This window comes from Ochotona princeps, chromosome 5 (assembly GCF_030435755.1).
Source record: "Ochotona princeps isolate mOchPri1 chromosome 5, mOchPri1.hap1, whole genome shotgun sequence".
Taxonomy (NCBI): domain Eukaryota; kingdom Metazoa; phylum Chordata; class Mammalia; order Lagomorpha; family Ochotonidae; genus Ochotona; species Ochotona princeps.
This window is the reverse complement of record NC_080836.1, coordinates 88805651-88823198: the sequence shown is the minus strand read 5'-3', so window position 1 is coordinate 88823198 and position 17548 is coordinate 88805651.

Below are 17548 nucleotides of genomic sequence, written 5' to 3'. Positions count from 1 at the left end.
GAAGTGGTTATTTCTTAATTTTCCAACTCAATTTCTCATAATGCTCTTTTCAACCTTTTTTGCTGTTTTGCTAGATTCAGTATGCACCATTGATGATTTACTCTGGGCCAAATACTGTGATTTCATGTACAATTATATCCCATTTCTCTAAGTTGTGATTCTTATATTTTTATTACATGTGAAGCTGCTCCAGATCTCTAGTTATTCAATTAACCAAGCAAAGGAACACATCATATGGAATACTGCTGAGAGACTGAAGAATAAAATTACTAATTTTATTTTTATTTTATCCTAGAAAATTTTATTTTTATTTTATTCTAGAAAATTTCTTTGTTCAGATTCCAAAAAAGTTACTTGTTTTAATCATGCCTCAAGGTTTAATTTAAAACACAATAGGTATTGTTCCGAAATGACAGACAATGACTGAAAAATCAAGAAGAATTTCAGTTTTACTGAATTGGTGGGTGACATGTGTTCAACAAAGTGTCTTATTTCTACAACAGAGACAGTGTACTAAATGTGTTTGTCATGCCAAAAACATTTCTACTTCACTTTCAGCTCTAATTGATCATGGGCAAGGAGTTGGATATCAGAGAAGCTGCAACAACTTCAACATGCAATTATTCTGGTAAGATTACCAGAATGCATTGTTCTCCCAAAAACAGTTGGATAGCTTTCTTTCTAAGGGAACTATGAATGGAGCACCAAGACCAGAAAATTAAAGACTTTGACAAAAATAATCTTTATGTTGAGCATGAAATAGCTTCAGAGCCACCAACTACTTCCATTTTGATCAAATAAACTAAAAGCAAAGACAAAAACTAGCTATGCTTCAATAGTTTCAAACTTGAAGGAAATAAATTTTTGTCAGTTGGATGCCCTATCAAGTTTGATTCAGTTTTATTCTGTAAAAAAATAATAAATCTGGGAAAAGGACATTTCCTAATTGAAGAGGGAAATACTTGCAGAGAATGAAGCAAATGTTTTCACTGATAGTGAAATAAGGGAGGGAATAGTTGAGATCCCTCAGAGCCAAGCCTTTAATGCAGTAGAATCTAATCATCTCTGAAATGTGCAAGAGATGAGAAAAGGCTTAAATGGAGAGGGTCAGTTGAGCCAGGTCTTAGGAGATGCTGGTTAGTAATACTCATCTCCCTGGAGACTTTGCCAGCTCACATACACAAAGAAAATGGATTACAAATTTTTATTTTCCCTACTTATTTTCCAAAGGTTACATTTTTCCTGCAATGCTGCTCAAGAAAATGTTTCTTTTCCCCTTTTGCCATGATGAAATCTTTTGCTTTCCACTTAGAGTCTCCCGGATGCATGCCTTAGCTGCCTTCCTGCATTTTCTTCTAGAGCCACTGAATATTTTTCCAGTTTTGCCTTCCAAATGGGCATGTGCACTTTTTTTTACTATGTAAAGAAGATAAAAGACCTTCAAATTGTTGAAAACATTCCCCCTTTTTGTTTTTGAAGCTAAATGTAGTGGAACTTGCGAGTCATTGCTCTGAGTTATTGTTTCCTGCAGAGACTAGAGATCTTCCAGATTTCATGCCTCTCTTTGCCTAAGTCAACCCCCTCTTCGCAATGCACACCCTCCAAAGTTAGCTTTTGATTTATTGAAGATACCTTGCTGACTGCTTTCCAGACAGCTTGTACCCCACAAAAGTAGTTTCCTGGCATAATCCACTGGGCATTGTCACAATGAGTCTTGCTTCAGCTTCATACTTGAGGCATGTGGTGTACAGAACACAAATACTTAACCTTGGTTGCAATGTTCAGGCCTAATGTCCTTGACATGTGATAAAGGCAGGTTATAGAATTTGGGGGCCATAGTGGATGGTCATCTTGGCCTGCAATTAACTGAAGGAAATTTCCTGGAGGAAGTAGGACTTAAGGTGACAGGACATAAAGTGAATGCAGCGGTGAGGAAAGCATTATTCAGAAGAGCAGCTGAACACTTTGGGAATAACTGTGTATTTGGATGAAGGTAGAACATCTGGCTGAAGCAAACAGGGCAGACCAGGAAATGGAGCCATACGTGTTTTTCTTTTGCTTTCTGTTTTGACTATCTCATACAATTTTAGGAAAATGTGAAGTACGTTCATGATGTCAAGTAATGTACAATGCTAAGTCATGAAAAGTCTCTATCCAACCTTAGTTTTTCACTGTTCTTCCCCAAAGGCAATCACTGAATCTAAAGTCTCCTTCCAGAGATTATGCCTAGGCAGGTTTATGTCTCTGTCCTGTGTATTTCTATGTATTCACTTGCCCATTTTTCCTGTCCATCCTTCATTTTTTTGACATCTAACCTGTTTCATATACAATTAATACCTTACATAGCACATCTGTTTGCATCTTATTATTCCTAACTTCATCAGTGCATTCTGGATGTTGTTTCTAATTGTTGATCATGCATTCTTAGATCACAGTTATGATGAAGGGTGTAACAACAGAATCTTTCTGGTCAGTAGATTCAAGGTTAGAGAAGGTTTAATGTATTTCATGAAATAGTTAATTGGATGTGGTAGTGGTCTGTATTAACAAAATATCCTGCAAATCAGGCTGGTAGGTGTATGTGTGTTGAGGAGGTGAAAGGCAGGCTGACAAGAAGCAGGGAAGCCCTGTCAATGGCAACACCAGTGTGGTAGTGTGGTGTGGTGTGGTAGTGTGGTGTGGTAGTGTGGTGGGAATGGAATATAATCTACAAGAGTAGAAACTGCTGAGTCCTGCTCCTGACCCTAAGGCTTTAAACAGACTTCCTCTTGGCTAGATGTTATTAGCTGAACTAGGGCCACGTTTGTGCAAACTACAAGCATCCTATTATTATTGATTTCCAATTACACTCTCAGTTCCTTCAGCAGACTTCAGCAGATGCTGTGGGAGCCCCACTCATTTCCTTGGCTCTTGTAGCAGTGTCCCTACTGCCTGCATGTGGGCAAATGGGAATTGCTGGTAAGTAAATATACCTGGAGAAGCCATCACCGATGATAAAAAGGATTTCCTCACCTTTCAGTGGGACGTGTCTGAGGCTCTCAGGTGCATGACCCATTCTAAATCTCAGATGGAACCAACAGAGTCTTAGATACCCACAGTATCTGCTCTATATGTAGGAGGAGTCTTTCATGAAAAAAAGTAGTTAAAAGTTATATTTATTTTGGTTAAAGAATATTTGAAACTCATGCATAATTTCTCATAGTGCTTGTTTTCCTTTAGCCTCTGGACACCATCACACTGGAAGTACTGTGTATTTTGCAGTGGTTTTGTGCCTTGCTTGCTTACCTATGTTCCTTCTGGTACTTCCTAGGATCTCTTTTCACTTAACTACTTACATTGAAAGTCAAGTCTTAAAATCTGTATCTTGGTAAAACCAATTGTAGATTTTGGGATCCTTCTTTAATCTTCCTTATTCCAGTTTCACAAGAAGAAGAAGAAAGAAAGAAAAGAGGGGGCATCATTTGGTGGTAATGAATCACTTAGTGCAGGGATGAATTCCATTTTGACAGATGAAGCTCCATCTTATTGAGTATTTCAGGATCAGCTGGCTCTCTTTCATTCTCTGGCCTGGCCCTATTCCCACTCTCATTTCCAGGGAGGGAAAAATGTGTTGCAGAGCTGACTGGGGGCCCATGCACTGTCTGTTTTTCATTTGTGCAGACTCCCATGGGAGTTGGCTCATGCAGTTGACGCGAAACAGCACCTTGCGGGGCTGGTGTGAGGAAACACGAGCAATATGTCTAGATCCGTGGTCTGGTGATACTCACTCCAGGTACGCACTGCAGTTCCCAGCCAAAGACTCTGCCCTTCTGTAGTCGTTTTATAATTTCCTTGATCACAGACATTTCACCTTTGATTTGATGGGCTTTTGACAGCATAAATTGGTGAGGAAGCCTGAAAATGCTGGCAAGATTCTGAACACAGAAATTAACTCCACATTGGGATTCTCTGAGAGTTCTGCGTACAGCCAACCAAAAAAGCATGGTCTGTGACTCTTACTGCAAAGAAAAGGGGAGTTCGGCAAAACAAATCAAAATGATTGGACTAAAGCGATGCCATGTTTGTTTGACCATCCCAAGCAAATTTATGTCCCTGTACTATTATTGCAATGTGCATGGACAGATTCTACCAATAAACAATAGGGTGAGAGGCATAATTGAGATGGATCTCAATTCATTCATCCATTCACACGAGAATAATATGCTACAACTTTTCTGCAAAGATTAGTTCATCTAGAAAATGTCTGGCAAATCTTGCAAAACTCCTTTTATGTTGGGAGAAGTGTAGCTATTGGTCATAGGCAGACTGTCCCCTGTAACCCTGCAGGGCCCGACTGCTGAGACCTGGCTAGAGGCCTAGAACCTGGAATAAAGATCAGATTTTTGCCTAAAGACTAGGGGCTTTTCAGTATGTGTAACTTTGCTTTGCTCAAAAAGGAAGGTGGGAGTTGCAGGGTGCGAGCGAGATCATACCAGACATGTCTAAAGTTTTATTAAGGAGTTTTCATTAACCAAGCTTGGTGATCACAAGTCCATATGGCAATCCAACCAATCGTAATACAAACATAATCCAAAGAGCAACAAGTGGTCATTATTCTTAAGTCCATCCATTAAGCTGAAGATGTATGTCACAGCTTCCCCAACAATATAAATTATCCTAAGAGACATGCAATGAATAACCTGGACAGACTTACAAAGCTGCAGACATTCACCTTTCTTTGGCTTCTCTGCCCACATTCCACTACTGCTAGGCCTCACCTCTCCTGGAACTCCTGATAGCACACAAACCAGAAACATTATTATATCCATTGTCCCATCTAAGCAGTACAAAGGGACCATGCTCAGGGGATTACCTGTCCTGGGTCACCCAAGAGTCGAGGTGCCAGAGTAATGGAAACACCTGACCAGAAAGAGAGAGAGAGAGAGAGAGAGAGAGAGAGAGAGAGAGAGAGAGAGCGCACACCTGCTTCACGGGCCTTTTAAAGGGCATGTGAGGGGAGTGGTTACACAAAAATGCAATACCATCCCCTCTCAGTTGATAGGTGAGTCACAGGTGGGCAGAAGAGAATACCTTAGTGTTGTGGACTAAGGAGTTGATTAGTGCTCCTTGGGATGGCAGGAACGGGAACTGGGCTTGTAGCTAAAAACACCTAGACTAATTGGAATTATCTGCATCCAATATCCTGGCTAAATTAGGATGTGGGGGGAGTGGTTGAAGATAACTGGCTGCACTCCATAACATGGGAAGGGCCCGAAAACAACTAATTCCAAAGGCTCTTAACTTTAGCCAAAGATCTGTCATTGGGTGCTGATTACAAGAATCCTAGAATTTACTGCCTTGGATGAACTGCTGAAGTCATTTTTTCCATTTTAAAGTTGAGAGACTGGAACTCAGAAAGTTGACGAAATTTGTTCAAAATCATTTAGCTAAAGACTACAGCTCTAGACACCATCTCCTTGACTCTTACAGAAGTGAATCTCAACTGTGTATGAGAATAAGGACCTGCTTGTGACATGAAGACCCAGTGTTTAGCCTCTGAAAGATAACGCTTGAGCAAGCACTCAAATACATCATGTATGTGGCTTCCTTGTGGTCATTCAGCTCTGTGGCACACCGCGGACTCTGTTAAATGCTGGGATCAGCTTGTCGCATGTTCAGCCGCCCTTTCAATAGTTCATTGTTTGCACCTCCACTGGGTGTTTGTTTTGGGTGGAGGTTGGAACAAGAAAGCAGCAGAAAATTACAGTGGACTTTTCCTTCTCCTTTAACACCTATCTTCAATCAGTCAGCAAGTACCACTAATCCTCCCTTTGAGAACCGGCTCTGTTCTCATGGCATGGGTTCCTGCCATTCTGCTTTCACAGCCTTCCTGCTTGTCAGCTCTTCATGCTGGAATTACTGAAATGACCTCCAGATGGCATCTCAAGTTCCACTTCCTTCCTCCTTTAATCCTTCCTGAGAACCATTGCTAAACTTATCTTCCTAAAACACCAGCCCATCTCCTTCCGAGAAATCTCTACTTTTGCTAATATTTAAAACAAAACAAAAACTCAGGTTTGCTTTCTTAAATCTTACATAACTCATTTCCATTCTTCTGTAAAAATCGGGCTAGTTTTTATCTATAAGAACGTTTTTTTGTTTGCTCTTGTAGGAGACTCCTTATCATGAATAGCATTGTAATTGTACAACCTTGGGTTCACATCCCAACTTGGCTGTTTTGAGTTTATGATGTTTTGGGTAAGATTATTAATTTCTGCAGGTCTCAGTAATGCCTATCTTTCAGAATTGTTAAAAGAATTTTAAAAAATGCAGTATACTACTTCCCACCTTTGAGTTGCCATTTCTCCAAAAGAATCCTTTTCTCTACTTAAACTGTTGCCCTCACTGACTTCTTAAAGTGTCATGATCATTTATAACTGCTAGTTGTGATATGCATATATCTTTTCACATAAGAAATTTCTTTCTTTATTTTTTTCCTTTGTGTGCTTGTTCAAATTCTGTTTTTGTCTAAGAGTTCAGCCCAGGAGACGGTTTACATTCATTGATCTCTGGAGGTGCTTCTCACATCCTCCCATCTCTACCTTCTGCCCTGCCCAAGTCAGTAAAATAGACAGTAAGCTATTACTCTCCCTCATGTTTTTCTTAGTGTGCTTGGTGGAAGATGATGCATATTAAAAGAAGTTCTTGATCAAGGAGTACAGGGTGGACTTACTTGAATGAGATGTTCATTTCCTACAAGTTGATAATTGTCTTCTATTTTTGTTTCCATCGGCATCTAGCCCTTTGCCCTGCCTCTTCTGGTGCTGAACAGATACTGGTTATGTGAGATGAACTTTGGGATGTGGAGAGAGATGGAGTTGTTTTACATGGAGCCTTAGCACTGGAGACTTTAATCAAATCAAGGTAAAGATGGGCATTCAAAGCAGTGCCTACACTAAAGTTTGGGAATCTGTGGGTTTGAGGTAAGGATGTTGTCCTTTTGTTCCACTTGTTTAGAGGTGGGAGTTTTTGTTAGATTATACCCACCTGCTCCCATTTGTTTTCCTTTTAATGTGGCTTTGGGAGGCATTTTTGAAAAGGGTTTCAAATTTTTTTGAATATGGGAAGCCTGGATATGCAGGCAAGCTTGAGCATGTATATTTCAGATACGCATGTGGAGTGTCTGTTTATATAACTTACACACACTTTCAAGATGGATTTCTTTTTAAAAGAACTTGAATATTGTATTGATTTACAAACCATATTTTCGGGGAAAAAGTCTAGCAATAATGAGACCAAAATGATATAGTGCCATAAAATTACAGCCATCGTGTGGTGTTTTTCCCTGGGTGTGCTAAATAAAGTTCAATTTATTGGAATAACTTTTTCACCATACTCTTAATTTACTGCAGACATTTGGACCTGAAGTTATACTTGATTTTCATTCTTGAGCTGAAGCCCAATAGTCACATGTGCATGCTTTTCGTGTATATGTTGTTTTATGGGGACACCTCTTTTTAGAGAACTGAGGGGATGCAAAAGAGAAGATGGTCTTAAGAGGAAAAGAAATGGAGAGGCTTAACATTACCTGCCAAATTCCCGAATTTCTAGAGGAAAGTTGGATGTGTTGAAAGGACGCTCTGTGTTCTGAAGGTGGCTTGGCTGGGATAAGGAAGGCCTTTGGTTTTGTGTGCCTTGGTGTTGTCTCTGTAGCTCCTGGTGAAGCAAAGGGCAAGTCTCGGTAGAGTTGAGGTTCATGACTTGCTCAGCCTGTGGACCCTGGGATGACCTTGCATTAGTCATGTCTCTCTGCACCAGTACCTCATCTCCTACCCCATGGGAGGGTGGTGCCCTCTCTGAGGTTCATGTTGGATGAATTATCAACCGCAATGAAGCACTCTCTTGAATCAGTTCTCTGGTACATGGGGCAAAATAAGAAGAGTGGCCCTCATTCACATGTTTTTCCATGGGTCTTGCTTCTCTGGGTGTGGCGTTCTCATTTCCTCTGATGATGAGGAAGAACTCTGTCACTCTTGTTCAATAATTCAAAATACAAGGCATGAAGGGATAAGCTTGAAGGGCATAAACCCTCAACGAGCACTTCTTTCTAATAGCAGGGCCCATCTTTTAAGATGTATTTTATTTTCATAAACATTGTGTGAGGGAGTTTGTTTCATGTTTCATTGTTTCATGTATTAGGCTGAATCACAAAAAATTGCTGATACTGGACTTACAAAAGCAGCCTCATATGGTTCTATCTAATGTAAGAGATGAGCAAAATATGCTGAGGTCTTCTTTCCCGTTAATGCATCTTTGTTACTTGGTTGGTGCAGATTCCGGAATTTCCCACTATAAATCAGGAGAAAGGAGGACTCAGACTTGGAATTGCTCTCTGGGTCATCACAGTTGGCTCACAGACAGAGTGATCAGTGTTGGGCACAGTTGATTCACCCATAGAAGGAAGAAGACGTTGAACAAAATATCTCAATGAAGTAATTAATTTAGATGGTGTCAGGAACTTCTAAACAACACAGTAATTGGTTCTACATCTAGTGTGACATTTAATATTGAGGGTAAGTTTATGGAGCTAAAGCTAAACTCAGGTCAGGCTTGACACTACGTTAAGCCATGTTGACATATGGCTTTCGTTTGTGAGGAGGTCAACTTCTCTTGACCTTTTGAACATTAGAAGAATAAAATTTTAAGAGAAACACACGATGCTTATGCTATAGATGTAAGTCAGATTATATTTGCTGATTGGAATGATAGAGTTGGAAGTTTGAGTGTGAGGATAGGAAAGAAAGATGAATGTAAGAAAGCAGTGAGGATCATCACAAAGGAATTTAGGACCATAGAAGGTCAGTATGTTCTTGGAAAACACTAACGGTCATGCCAAAGGGTAAGAATGGCTCGAGGAACACTTTTGCCTGTCGCAGATTTTTCAAGTCAGTGAAGATGCTAATCAAACACTGTGCTTACCAGGAGTAAGAAACTGGGTAATATTGCATGGAGAAAGTATGCGGTGGCCTCTAGCGCATTGCCCCACCTCCAAATCATAACCTCTAGATTCATAGCCAATATACACTTGTGCCCCCTAATCAACATAAGAAAGTAGCTATCTACAATGCCTATATCTCCTTTAAGCAGGAATCTGTTTTCTGAATGATCAGTCACTTTACATTATGGAGTATTAACAGGACATTTAGTATAATAGCTAGAGTGGCTTCTAAGCAAAAAGTAGCTGCTATTTCACTTCTGGATTATTCTTTACCACAACTTATTTTGTTAATATATTGTTAAATGGTTTTTTAAAAGATTTATTTTTATCAGTGAGGCAGCTTTTTAGAGAGAAGAGAGGGAGATACCTTCTGTCTTCTGGTTCCCACCCCGCTCCTCCTTCCCCAGATCGCTGCAACAGCCATAGCCAAGCTGATAGAAAGCTAGGAGCCAAGAGTCTCTTCCAGGTCTCCCATAGGCCTGACAACTCAATCCACCCTCTGCTGCTTTCCTAGGCAGGGAGCTGTATCAGAAGTGGAGCAGCTGGAACTCAAACCAGGGTCCAGATGGGATGCCGGCACTACCGGTGGAGGATTCGTTTATTAAACCATCATGCCGACCCCTGTCTTATGATTTGAATGTCCTGTATCTGCTGAATATTTTTCATGAAAATATGCTGTTATTACAAAGAACCTGAAAAAGACTAGTTATGGAATGAAGAAGTATTATGAACAAGTAATTAATCTGCAATAGTGATATTTCCCTGTGAAAGTCAAAATAAGAGCTGCTCTGTAATCTTGTAAATACTGCATTCTGCTAAGGCCTGGGTTTGTGCAGTCATTGTATGGTCTCCACTGCTAGGGACAACTACACGAAGCCCATCCCACTGCACCTTGCTGCATTCCTTCTTTTACCTTGTGCCTTAGACTGGCTCTTGACTGTCGTAGTGGGCAGGGCTGGTCCGACATTCTTAGAATGGCACACTTTCAGGGTCTTTATCTACCTCTTCTCCCAGCATCAATCTTTCCTTTCACACACGTCTCCTACAGGCAAATCTCCCTGAGTCTGATAAGTAAGTTCTTACAGACACCATTTCAGAGCTGATGTCAGAGTACCAGCTTTTTATAATTCTAGACACGAACCCTCATACCAAAGAGGGGGAGGCATCTCAAGGTGGAGAAATTATCTCTGGCCAGGAGGCTGAATCAGATTTTTCAAGTTGTACTCTATAAGCGAGATTGCGTTTTTACTTAAGGCTATAGAATAAATTTTACTGTAGCCAATATGGAAAACAGATCAAAAAGGTGTGATATGGCTTGGAATTACATCTATCTTTCTCCTTTTATTTATTCTGCTTTCCTGGGGAACAGAGAGATTTCTCATAGTCCTAGGGATGTGAGATGGGATTTGCACAGAGCTTGGGAAAACAATGATTGGAGCAAGATTCCCAAGTGCTGAAACTCCAATGGGTTTTTATGATTTAAGAGCTATATGATAATATAGATCTTCGATAACATAATAAGATACAACGAAGAGGCATGGGATAGCAGGCCTGGCTCAACACACCCTGAGGTGAATTAGAAAGCTTTGTGAGTCTCTGAAAATGTTGAACATGCAAAGATTGTACAAATGGTTTCTGAACACAGGATTTTGAGAGACGGATGTAAGCAAGAACAAACAGTAGCAGGCTTGGGTATTTTATCTCTGGAGGAAGAGAGTTTGTACGCCCATAGAGGAAGGGCAGGTGAGCTGTGAGTTTCGACCCAACTTTCTTGAAGACATCACAGAGTTCTTTCTCTTCTAAAAGCTTACCTTTGATTTGAGATGTGAGATGTAGGCAGATGAAACACTGGACTGTTGGCATTATTTGATGGTAAACATTTATAGGAATGGCAGAGATACTCAGTGCCAGAGGGTTAAGCCTTTCTGATGAAAAAAATTTATATATATATATATATAAATTTTTTTCATGTAGATATAATTTTTTTCATATATATATATATATATATATATATCTCAGAAGAAACTAGTAGAGGGGATTCCCTGCCCTAACCAATCTTTTCTTATGGGGATATTAGGCCTAGGAAGTTAGAGGGGATACATAGAAATAATGGTTCTTAGCCATTGTAGGCAGAAGAACATAAACACCAAGGCCGAATGGGAAGCTTGGAAGCCCCGGGGACAGGAATTTCAAAGGATGGCTGCCATGCACCTGCCAGCAGCAATGTTTTATGATGGTTCCAGGGTTCCTCCTTAAGCTGACACATTCTTTTTTTTAAAGATTTATTTATTTTTATTGTAATGTCAGATATGCAGAGAGGAGGAGAGATAGAGAGGAAGATTTTCTGTCCAATGATTCACTCCCCAAGTGACCACAACAGCCAATGCTGCGCCGATCCAGAGCCAGGAGCCAGGAACTTCTTCCCGGTCTCCCACCTGGGTGCAGGGTCCCACCTGGGTCATCCTTCACTGCTTTCACTGCTTTCCCAGGTCATGAGCAGGAAGCTGGATGGACAGCAGGGCCTCCAGGATTAGAACCGGCGCCCATATGGGATCCTGGCTCTTTTAAAGCGAGGACTTTAGCCGTTAGGCCATGGCACTGGGCCTGTGGGTGTCTCATTCTTGCTGTGTTAGCCTTTTGGCTGATCTGCTGAATGCCTGTTGTGCCTGCAGTTTACATTCTCGTAGTTTCAGAGACTGGCAAGTAGATTGGGTCAAGTGGGTAGCCTCACAGTACACGAGCGTAGAAATTGCTGTCACTGGTGATTTTTGAGCTTAGTGATCAACATGTTGCCTAGTACACTCACAGCTCCTATTGGGGTTCCTGGATCTGAATTCCAACCTGCTCCAAATTCCAGCTTCCTGCTAATGTGCACCCTTGGAGGCTCGAGCAGTTAGCTGGCTGTCACCCACCTGGGAGGGCCAGATTGTGTTCTGGGTTTCTGAGTTTGGCTTAGCTCTGGTTGATGTGGACATTTGATGAGTGAGCCAGAAGACGAGAGATCTCTGTCTCTTTCTTTGCCTTTCAAACAAATATATCTGTAAAAAATTTTTTGATGAGAAATTTATAAATCAGCAGCTTTAAAGGTAACTTCCTTCCTGAGGAGGTTGTAGCAAGCAGCCTTGTAATACGCCTGAGGTCGGACAGTCTAACAACGTGAGATATGTTGTAACACACATAGCTGTGTCATCCACATTTGCATCAGGGAGAAACTATTAATTAATTTTGTCTTTATTTTCATATTTGTGTTTCAAGCTTTTTTTTACCCCAAAATTGCATAAGACAAATACACATGTATTTATGCCACTTTTAAATAAACTTAATATAAAATGATTGATTTAATTGGCATGCAAGTACGGGAAATCCGTCTTGCATTCCTTGAACAATGCAAAAATGGAGGCCTATTGTTTCTCTCCCAAATAATAGATCATGATCAAAGTAATACGACATATTCTCTGAAAATGTCAGGAATGCCTTAGGAGATTCAGGCTTTATAATACTACTAAGAAAACCATGAGTTCTTTAAAAAGAGCCATAACCACTCAAAAGCATCTTACCTCAAAGTAGCAGAGTCCTTAAGATTCATCAGCCGCTGCTTTGAAGTTAACTTCGGAGGGAGGTGGAGACTGCTGGGGGGGGGGAGGAGCTTTGAGCCCAGAGTTGAGGCATAGCACAGCTTCTGGTAGGTGGAGAGAAAGGAGGTTTTCCCTGAGGAGGGTCTGCTGGGAGGAAAGGCTCAGTGGAACAATGGGACCAATAAGAAGCTGCTTTTGAAACAAGAAAGTGAGCAAGAGAGTAAGAGGAGATGGTGGTCTAAACTCCACAATTATTTATTTATCTGTGTTTTTGTGATATTCTCTGGCACTGTCTTGGGCTCCTACTAAATTTCCTAGTATCTGTTCTGATTACTTTGGCAAAAATTCTAAGACTGAGGGATTTTATGAAGCAAAAGTTGTTTTTCATGTGTGTATGGCTTCGACTCTTTCCTCCCCACTCACATCTAACGCAGTTGTTTCCCTCATTGTGTTTGTTTACTTTTAATTTTCAAATCTGTTTTTATTTATTTGAAATGCAGGAGAGTGAGCAAGTGAGCACAAGAAGACTACTGTCTTTTCTTCTCTAAGGAGAGTAATTCCATCATGAGGTCCACATCCTGATAATGCCATTTTTATCCAATTACTTCCCAATGGTCCTATTTTCAAATGCCATCACTTTGAGTGTTAAGATTTCAATATGTGGATTTTGGAAATACAAGCATTTAATCCATAGTATTTTACCATTGGCCCTCTAAAACTCAAATCCTTCTCTGGTGCCACATACATTCGTTATTCATTTCCTCCCAATAGCCCAAAAGTATTAACTCATTATAACATGAACCTTGAATTCTCAAGTCCAAAGGATTACCTGCACACCATAAATACAATATAGCTGAGAATTCAGGTGTGATTTATCATGGTACAGAGTTTCTCTCCAGTTGTGTGCCAGTAAAATCAGGTAGGTTGGGTGCTTCAAAACATGGTAAGGTAGGCATGTGAGGACCTTGCATGATGGCTTGATTGGCTAATTCTCTGCCTTGCAAGCACTGGGATCCCATGTCCGCAACAGTTCATGTCTTGGCTGCTCCACTTCCCATTCAGCTCCTAGTTTGTGAGCTGGGAAAAGAGTAGTAAATGGCCCAGTCTTGGGACCTGGAACCCCTGTGGGAGACCTGGAAGAGGCTCTGGAATCCTGTTTTGGATCGGCTCAGCTCCAGCTGTGGCATCCATTTGGGGAGTGAATCGATGGATGGAAGATCTTTCTCTCTGTGTCTCCTTCTCTCTGTAAATTGGCCTTTCCAATAAAAATTTTGGAAGAAATATAGGCAAATGATAGGCATTTTCATAACAAAAGAAAGAAATGGGAAGGAAGAATGGGGTCATGATTCCCTTGAAAGTACAAAACGTAGCAAGATTCTATCAGGTTTCAAGAATTCTCTGCTTTGATGCTCTGTCTTCTGGACACAAGGAAATAGCAGTTCCACATTCAAGGCTGAATGGAAGTTTTGCCTCCAGAAGTTCTGTAATGCGGTGCTTGTGCCCCTGTGACTGAAGCTGGTCCTGCTTCTGACCCACCAGGTGGCCATCCATTTGGTCTGTTAAAACATAGGTGACGGCCTTTTGCCCCTTTGAAATTCAGGAGGCAGTTCTGATGATGTTTGAATCACCTCAGGATTATCCATCTCTTGTCTTGAAGAATACTGCATGTTCAAAGCCAAATAGCAACACTGTCATCCTATAGGATCTAAGAATTCTGAAGACGTCTTCATTTTGTCCTGTATTCATTCCCTTCCTTTCACACTGGCAGTTTACTGCTTCCATGTCTGATAAAGATCATAGTTCACACCCACATTAATCTTCTTCTCAAGTAGTAGTGCAACTATATCCTTAGTTTTCTTTCTAGAACAAACTTTCTTATTTTTGCAACAAGAATAGGGTAAGAGGGAGCTGGCCCTGTGGCATAGTGGAGTAAGCCATGGATTGTGATGCTGGGAACCCCTATGGGTGCTGGTTTGTGTGCTGGCTGCTCTACTTCCCATCCAGTTCCCTAATGATGCACTTTTAAAAGTAGAGGAACATGATGCAAGAGTTTGAGTTCCTATACCCCACAGGGAAGGAGCTCTGACTCCTGGTGTGAGCTTGGCCCCACCAGTGGTTGTGGCCATTTAATGAGTGAATCAGTAGTTGGAAGCTCTCTCTCTATATATAAATCTCTTTCTCTCTCCTTCTCTGACCCTTTCTAATAAGTAAGTAATGTTTAAAAAATAGAATCACCTAGGAATTGTTGACATTTTTAAGCTCTGTCTTCTCTTTTGCTTAACAATTTCATCTTTAATTGATCTTCCTCTTCTTCCACTTTATTATAAACAGTTGGCAGGAAGCAAGATGATCCTTCAACACTTAACATAGAAATACCTTCAATTAAATATGTAATTTCTTCACTTTCAAGTTCAAAATGCCAAAAATCAATTCAGCCAAATTCTTTATTATTTTATGGCAACTGTAGCCTTTTCCTTTTTTTAATTTTTAATTATTTTATTTATATAAAAGTAAACAAACTCCATGTATTTCCCAGTGCAGACTTGGCAGCAGAGCGGTGCTTCCCACCCAAACTCTTCCTACTTCAATTCTTTATTTTTTTAATTAAAAAAAAATTTTCTGATGACATAATTTCAGCAACTGTAGCCTTTTCTTCATTGTTAAATAGTATGTCCTCATTTCTGATTGAGATCTCACTAGAATGGCCTTTCCCATTTATAGTCATATCGTTGTACTATTCCTGATTACTTACACAGTCTTTAATACAAAATGCATTCCCCTGTAGCCCTCATCTTTCTTTTCTGTGTCCTTCCCAGAGTTCCTTGCATTGATCCTGTCAAGCTGGTTTTTATCTAGCATGATTCTTTTAACTTTCCCAGTTTTCTGGGAAAATATCCAATAGCATATAAACAATCTAGTGTGTGTAGTTGTGTGTGTGTGTGTGTGTGTGAGAGAGAGAGAGAGAGAGATTTGGCTCAAGAGATTATATAGCCTGAGAGGCCTAGCAGAATTTGTTCTGCTCAACGATGGAGATTTTTGAGCTTTTAAATTTTATTTATCCACAGTAGGGAGGGCAGTATTGCTTACTCAGCCTGTTGATTTAAATATTAATCTCAGAGCTGGCATTGTGGCACAGCAGGTTAAGGCCAGCATCCAATATCATCAGAGTGCTGGTTTGCATCCTGGTTACCCTGCTTTTCATCCAGCTACCTACTAATGCACCTGGGAAGGCAGCCTAAGTGTTTATGTGCCTGTCACCCGTGTGGGGGGACTCACAAGGAATTCTGGGCTTTTGGTTTCAGCTTGGCCCAACACGGAATGTTGGGGCCTTTGGGGAATTGTACCAGTGAATAAAAGTTCTCTCCCTCTCTATCATGCCCACCTTTTCTGTCACTTTGCCTTTTAAGTAAATAAATAAATAGCTGCTTTTCTTAAACAACAACAACAAAGGTGAATTCAACTGGTAATGTCTTTATAGATATACCCAGAAATAACTTATATGAGATATATACTCACATTGTGACCCAGTCAACTTGACACCTAAAATTAGGGACAGAACCTGGATACAAAACTCAAACCCCATAATTTAGTTATTACACTCTATTGCCTCATCATATAACTGCTATTTATGAGTTTGTGCCAGGAAATTTTAAATACGTTCTCCTGTAAGTTATGTAACAATTCTTATGAGGAATTAAACGGTTATGTAACACACTGGATGCCTGGTTTACCTCATCGTAACATAACAATACTTGTTCCATCCTGTGCGAGAACTCTTGAGGATATGCTACGAAAGAACACATATGAAAATAGTTCTAAACCATGAAGCTTGCTGTCATAATAGGCATGGCAATCATGGACAGTTTTTTTTATTCCATTAATTAGACAGTGCTGAGGGACAGACAGGTGGGTGTAAACTTAGTGCTTGTCAGCTGTCCACTGGGGCCCAGATAGTGCCTTCAGCCCTTGGTGAAGTTTTCTGCACAATATCTTTTGAGTCATTGGGGGTGTGTCTGGAACTCAAATTGGTGTGTTGGCTCCAGATGAAGAGAGTTCACAAGATACTCCTTTTCCCAGAGGTGAGAACTAAGCTAAGATCTGTTACTCAGATTTACTGCTGAATTTAATAATGCAATTTATTTCTTTCTGACTTTCCCTCCTGAATTTTTGCACTAGCTTCATAACCTTTTCCTGGGCATAGCCCTAGTCCTGCATTCTAATGGGTTTTCCCAGTGTGATAAATGATATCCAGATTTTTTTTAAGCTAATTTGGAAAATGCCTTCTCAGAGTACTGAACTTAGAGGTGTTCGCTATTTATTCATTAGTTTATTTGTTAGGAAAATGGAAATAGGAGCAAGATGTTCGTTTTGAGAGCATTCATCATGCTTTCAACTGTTCTCATTTTGCAGATACCCAAATGGCACACGTACAACTCGGAGAAACTTTTTCCCTCAAAGCCAGGCTCAGGCCACCAGGTTTCTACTGTGAACACCATGTGAAAAATGGTTCCTAACCTTCTTTCCCAGATAATGAGATAGAATGGCCTGAGGCATTAGTTAGGGGCAAGGAACCATCCAAATGTTTTCCCTTTCTGCTGCTAGTTCTTACTGTGCATTGAGATGGGCAACGTTCCTTCTGTTGCACCAGAGTGAAGACTATCTGAAACAATAGCTGTGGTGTCTAGGTAGAGATAATGAGAAACAGCCATCTGCTAGGGAAGTGAGGTTTTGTTTGTTTGTTTGTTTTTTGTTTTCTTTTCATGGCTTGCCTCTAAGGCGCCTGCCCAACAAACTCCAGGCTGAGCTAATCACAGCCATTTTAAAAAAGAATACTCAGGGAACAGTTGAAAAGAATAGAAAGATTATTTTAACAAAAAAAAGCAATGTTTGAAGTAGAGATGACTGAGTAGGTTAAGGCAATGCTATTAACCAATAACAACAACGCAATTTCCTACTGTAGGATTCTGTTGCCAAGTTATGGGAAATTCATGACCTG